Source organism: Urtica dioica, chromosome 6, assembly GCF_054948205.1.
Source record: "Urtica dioica subsp. dioica isolate 48M chromosome 6, U.dioica_male_clone48M_v1_H2, whole genome shotgun sequence".
NCBI classification, from domain to species: domain Eukaryota; kingdom Viridiplantae; phylum Streptophyta; class Magnoliopsida; order Rosales; family Urticaceae; genus Urtica; species Urtica dioica.
In genome coordinates this window covers 38,392,838-38,398,967 of record NC_142761.1, presented here as the reverse complement: position 1 = coordinate 38,398,967, position 6,130 = coordinate 38,392,838, and the positions used below count along the sequence as shown (strand labels likewise).

At 42.4% G+C, this 6,130-nt stretch overlaps 1 long non-coding RNA gene across 2 annotated transcripts; it reads left to right on the top strand.

Annotated features, from left to right (window-relative positions):
* The first annotated feature begins 2,922 nt into the window (after nt 1-2,922).
* LOC149393966 (uncharacterized) lies at nt 2,923-5,628 on the top strand. Of its 2 annotated transcripts, none has more exons than XR_016299647.1 (3): nt 2,923-3,337; nt 4,199-4,420; nt 5,359-5,628. It is a non-coding gene; the product is annotated as an uncharacterized LOC149393966 (long non-coding RNA). The 2 variants fall into 2 exon arrangements; XR_016299648.1 differs by having other exon boundaries at nt 2,925-3,337; nt 4,227-4,420.
* Nucleotides 5,629-6,130: the final 502 nt, after the last annotated feature.

Below are 6,130 nucleotides of genomic sequence, written 5' to 3'. Positions count from 1 at the left end.
ATTCCGAAAACTGCTTTACTCGTTATGGTCATTACGAGTTTTAGTGATGTCGTTTGGATTGACTAACGCACCAGCAACGTTCATGAACTTGATGAACCGAGTGTTTGAAGATTTTCTGGATAAGTTTGTGATCGTGTTCATCGACGACATTCTAATCTACTCGAAGACTAAAGAAGAACATGAACAACATGTGGAGCTAGCGCTAAGCAGGCTGAGGGAAAAACGATTGTATGCCAAGTTCTCTGAGTGTGAATTTTGGCTAGAGCATGTTGTTTTCTCGGCCACGTGGTCAGTAGCGCAGGAATCATGGTAGATCCGGCCAAAATGGAAGCTGTGATGCAATGGAGTCAGCCGAAAATGGTAACATAAATAAGAAGTTTCTTGGGCCTAGCGGGCTACTATAGAAAGTTCGTGGAATGATTTTCTAAATTAGTCATGCTGTTGACCAATTGACTCGCAAAGGACATAAGTTTATCTGGTCGGAAACGTGTGAGAAAAGTTTCCAAGAGCTGAAAAGCCGGTTGACAACGGCGCCAGTGCTCATATTTCCACAGGGAGAAGATAGATTCTCCATCTATTATTATGCGTCTAAACAAGGTTTGGGTGCAGTACTGATGCAACATGGGAAAGTCGTCGCATACGCCTCTCGACAGTTGAAAGATTATGAAACTCGGTACCCTACACACGATTTAGAGCTTGCAACTGTCGTTTTTGCTCTGGAAATTTGGAGACACAATCTGTATGGAGTGCATTGCGACATCTATACGGATCATAAGACGCTGAAATATCTCTTTACTCAGAAAGAGCTTAACATGCGCCAAGGACGTTGGATGGAACTTCTGAATGACTATGACTTTGATTTGGATTATCATCCTGGTAAGGCAAATAAAGTCGCATATGCGCTTAGCCGCAAATATGTAGCGTCCTTAGCAAGTTTGGTTGAAACGTCTCTTCAACTAAAAGATGATGTTCAGCTGCTAGAACTTCAGCTGATCACTGGGAGATTAGCTGCTCTTAGCGTACGTCCGATGTTGCTGGAACAGATCAAAGATGGTCAGTACGCAGACGAATATCTTCTTGGGAAAATGTTTGAGGCTCAAAATGGTAACGAGGGTGATTTCAAGTTAGATGAGAACGATGTTTTAAGATGTAATGGAAGAGTTTGTGTGCCATCTAACGAGGAAGTCAGAAAGCAGTAAATGGTGGAAGCTCACGGGACACCATATTCGGTACATCCAGGTGTGACAAAGATGTATCAAGACTTGAAAAAGGTATATTGGTGGCCAGGAATGAAGAAAGATGTAGCTGAGTTTGTTCAAAAGTGCCTAACTTGTCAACAAGTTAAGGCCGAGCATCAAAAGCCAGTTGGACTGTTGCAACTGCTTGAGATTCCACAGTGGAAGTGGGAGCAGATAACGATGGATTTCGTGTCAGGTTTGCCAAAAACCACAGCTGGTCACGACTCAGTATGGGTCATTGTCGACAGGTTGACCAAATCAGCTCATTTTCTGTCCATCAAGACTACTCACACCGTGGATAAACTAGCTGAACTCTACATCAAAGAGATTGTCCGTCTACATGTAGTTCCTAGCTCAATCGTCTCTGACCGTGATGCTCGTTTTACGTCTAAATTTTGGAAGAGTGTACAACAACATTTGGGGACGCGATTGAAATTCAGCACTGCATTTCATCCCCAAACCGACGGCCAAAGTGAACGTACGATCCAAGTGTTAGAAGATATGCTCCGAGCGTGTGTTTTGGAGTTCCACGGCTCGTGGAGTCGTTATCTTCCCTTGGTCGAGTTCTCGTACAACAACAGTTATCAAGCGACGATTGGGATGGCACCCTATGAAGCTCTTTATGGGCGAAAGTGTCGCTCTCCAGTTCATTAGGATGAAGCTGGTGAGAGTGAGTTCATCGGGCTTGAATTGCTCGAGCGGACCACCGAAGCGATCAAGAAAATTCAAGCCCGAATGAAGACCGCACAAAGTCGTCAGAAGAGCTATGCAGATAAGCGTAGAAGACCTCTAGAGTTTGAGGCAGGAGAGAAAGTCTTTTTGAAAGTCTCTCCAATGCGTGGTGTCATGAGATTCGGGAAGAAAGGGAAACTCAGCCCGAGATTTGTTGGACCTTTTGAGATTCTGGAACGAGTAGGCAAGGCAGCGTAACGCCTAGCCCTACCGCCGTCTATGTCAAATCTTCATGATGTGTTTCACGTATCGACGTTGCGGAAATACTTGTCTGATCCTTCACATGTACTACAAGATCAAGAGGTTGAGATTTCTCCTGACGTCAGATATGAAGAACCGGCCGTTGCAATCTTAGATCGCAAGGAGAAAGTCTCGAGGAATAAGACTATACCTCTAGTCAAAGTACTGTGGAAGAAACACTCCGCAGAAGAAGCTACTTGGGAGCTTGAGAGCGAGATGCAAAAGAAATACCCTGCCCTGTTCTAAGTTTCGAGGACGAAACTCTTCTAAGGGGGTAGGGATTGTAATATACGAACTTTTGTAACGCTCGAGTTAAGAATTTGAATAAAATAAACGAGTTTATTTTGAATCAAATTCTTGTTGCACATGAGGCGTCCTTAATTTTTAAATATCTTGAAAGAAAAATAATAATAATAAATATATTTATGGATGATGAAATTTCGGAATAAGGATATTCGAGTAAACTCGATATTATTTTCCGAATAAAATTATTCGGAACACAGTCGGAGATTTGAAATCTCAAGAGTGAAAATAAATTCCGAAGTCCCTTAAATATATTTAAGATGACGAGAATTAATAAGAAATTCTCGGTTATTTTTCAAGATTTATTTTTAAGGACGAGTTTGAGAGGATTTAATTGGAAAGGACTTAAGTGCAACAAAGTGAAGGACGAGAATGAAAGAAAAAGATTTAAGAGGGGTTATTTCAGGAGATAGGTGGCCCAATGGAGTGCTGCCACGTGACGATCTTATCCTCTTCTTTTCTCCTCTCCCATTCGGCCACGTACCCCCTTTTTTCTCTTTCTTCTTTCCTTTTTCTTCTGCGTTCTTCTCTTCTTCTTCTCCAAGTCTCGCGCGAGCTCCACCTGCAAAGAGTAACAAAGAAAAAAAAATTGATTGACAACAACCACCACCGAATCTCTCTCTCCGGCCGACCAACCACATCACCACCCTCTCCTCATCTCTTCTCCTCCGTGCTTGCGCTAGACCAGCCGCCCATCTCCGAGTCGCGCGCACACCACCAGCCGAGAGGAGAAGGTCGCCGTGCGTCCTAGGAGCTCCGGCGAGCACCTCCGGCTGGGGAAAAGAGGGTGAGGACGGTCCAAATGGTCCGACTCTTCAAGTGAGGTATGGATTTCTTGGGCTAAAGTGAAGATTTCGAAATCTAGGAATCATAGCTCAATTTGGAGGTTTTTGATCCGAGCTAAAATCAGTGGAATTGATGGGTTTTATTTGGTTGTTGGACTTGTTTAATGATGTTCCTAGCTCGGATTTGGTGTTTTTGAGTCGATTTCGAATGATTTGAGAATTTTTGAGTTCGCTGTGAACATCCTCTGTAAATTGACGTGGACAGTTTGGTACCGATTTAATTTAGATTTGTTGATATTTTTCCTGGATAGTAGACGTTATGGGCTTTCTAAAATGACCAAGAACGTTAAAATCCATTGAGTATTGATCTAGTTATGAATTTTTGAAGTTGTTGGTTTTAAGCTGTGAACTTAAAATTTCCACATCAGCGACCCGATTTTGCGGGCTGTTTTTGAGATAGCTATTCTGGTCATATGTAGGCTTATAATATATCGTTAGAAAGGTACGGAAGTTAGTTACGTTCTGAAACTGGAATCGTTGGATTTCGAGTTGTATAGCTCGAGTTAAGATGCAGTTTTTAGTCGCTGTTCAAACTAGTCCGATTATGTGCAAATTTTGATTATAGGTTTGAATCGGGGACTTGAGTCGAGATTGTGCAACTGTTTGTGTATGTTTGGCATCGATGAGGATATGATGTGCCTTGTGTTTGAATATGGATACGAGTGTTTGTGCTCGTTTGGTTGTAGGATTGCTCATTGTGTCTCCGGAATTGTTTGGTTGTGTGACTTGCTTAGGTCCGGATTTTGAATAGAGTATGTTTCCGGGCTCATTGAACTGTCTCAAGGAAGTTAGTTTTGATTTCGGAAATTTATGTGAGCTTGTAATCATGAAATTGACTAGTTATCGGATTCCGCGAAAGGGATTACAGAATTAGACGGACGAGCGGGAACCAACAGAGTCAAAGGCAACAAAGCAGGAATTTGAAGTTTTGAGGGAAGTGTTATCGATGTTAAAACTCGATTAACTCTTCCTTTGACGTTTCGACAAGTGTCAAGTATTCCGGAGAACGTGAAAAGCAAGACATCGCTGGAAGTTGTCGAACTTTCTGTCGAGCTGTTCCAGGTAAGTGTGGAGACATAAGTCAACTACTTACCAAGGGAATAATCCTGTTTACGTGCATTTACGTGTTAATAATTATAAAGAGTAGAAAAAGCCTTAAAAGACACAAATACTAAAGATTAAGGCTTCGGCCACTCTTTATGGAAAATTTTAGTTGGGGTTTTACCCATAGGTTCAAACGCTAACTTGAACCAGCCACGTTGCTACTTTGTTGTAGTTAGATCCCTCTGCTAACCATAGAGTTTGGCTAGATCTGAGGTGACAGGAGAGCATGCTGGACTCTCGGATTCGAGCCGAGGGTAGAAGTACCGGGAGTCACGTCCTGAGTCTTCAATCTAAAACACTTAACGAGCATGAAAGGGAAACCATAATTCTTTCGGGATTTATCCCGAGACGCTCTCTTGTTTGTAATTAGTTGTATACTCTATAAGCTAGAGTATCCAAATAATAAATAATGTTGTCGGTGGTACCCACGAGTTCCGACTCGTGTTGAGGACTAAGACGGTCCTAATGGCGCTGCGTACTCCACGGGCGCTGCTGAGAGCACCCCGTTCTTGCAATGGGAAAGGTCGCCCCGGCGAGCCCATTTGCTATGTCATGACGCATGTAGCGCCGGCGCCCAAACGAAGATGGTACCACTAGTGGATCCCAGACAGTCTTAAAACTCTAAGCCACTGATGACTACTGCTCGAAGTCTGAGGTTGGCTTCTTGTCATTCCAAGGGTTATAGCAGTGGATGTTGTATAACCTTGTGGAATGACAAGTGATAGCGTAGAGCGAGGCCCCGCGTTAGGCATGCTCTTGAATCATATGCATCTGCATTCTGCATTTTTATGTGTTTATTTGCACGTCACATGCCATTAGTTGTTTTTCTTTTCCTAAGTTAGACTCCCACTTACTGAGTCAATCGACTCATAGTTTTATGACCCTTGGTAATGTAGATAAGAGAAAAGCTTGTAAGCGGGAAACGAGATCGAAGACCGAGACCGAGCACGTATTGCCTTGACCTATGGGCTATGGGGTTTCTTAACCGGAGGTTAGTCTCTTTTGTTAAAACGTTCCGGAACGTATTTGTATAGGAGTCGCTATAAGACTCTAAGTTATAAAAGCGAAAAATTTCCCCGGATTTTCGCAAACTATTTGAATATATAAAAGTATTATGATCTATTGTTTAATATGAAAAATATGAGAGTTGATCGGTCGCGGCTCGTGGGCGAGCTGAAGCTCGCGGGTCGTGACACAAGTCCTCCACTCATTCTACTTGGGTTGCTTTCCATGGTTGCACGGTGCACAAGGTTCCAACCGTACCTCTGATACCACTTTGTTGGGAAAAAAAAATCATCTGAAACAATGCGGAATATGATTTTCCTTAATCTTATTGTGCACAATCCAATCCAAAACGGAAAACCAATCAAGCAAAACACAAAGTAAATCAAATATGTTAGGAATTCTTACCCACGAGAGATAATAAATAAATGATTACTAAATGTAATAATGGCTTATTTTTATTAGCATCATATGATTATTGGGTTGAGGTCTGAATATCAGAATCAATAGCAACTATCATCCATTAGCCTCGGTATTAAACTGAGTCACGTGCTGGGCACCTGAGTTCGATCGGTGTTGTTAAAACATGATGGATGACTGATCATGCCTGAACAACTATATCTAAAGTCATATATGTGGAACACTAGTGAATGTTGATCACGACGT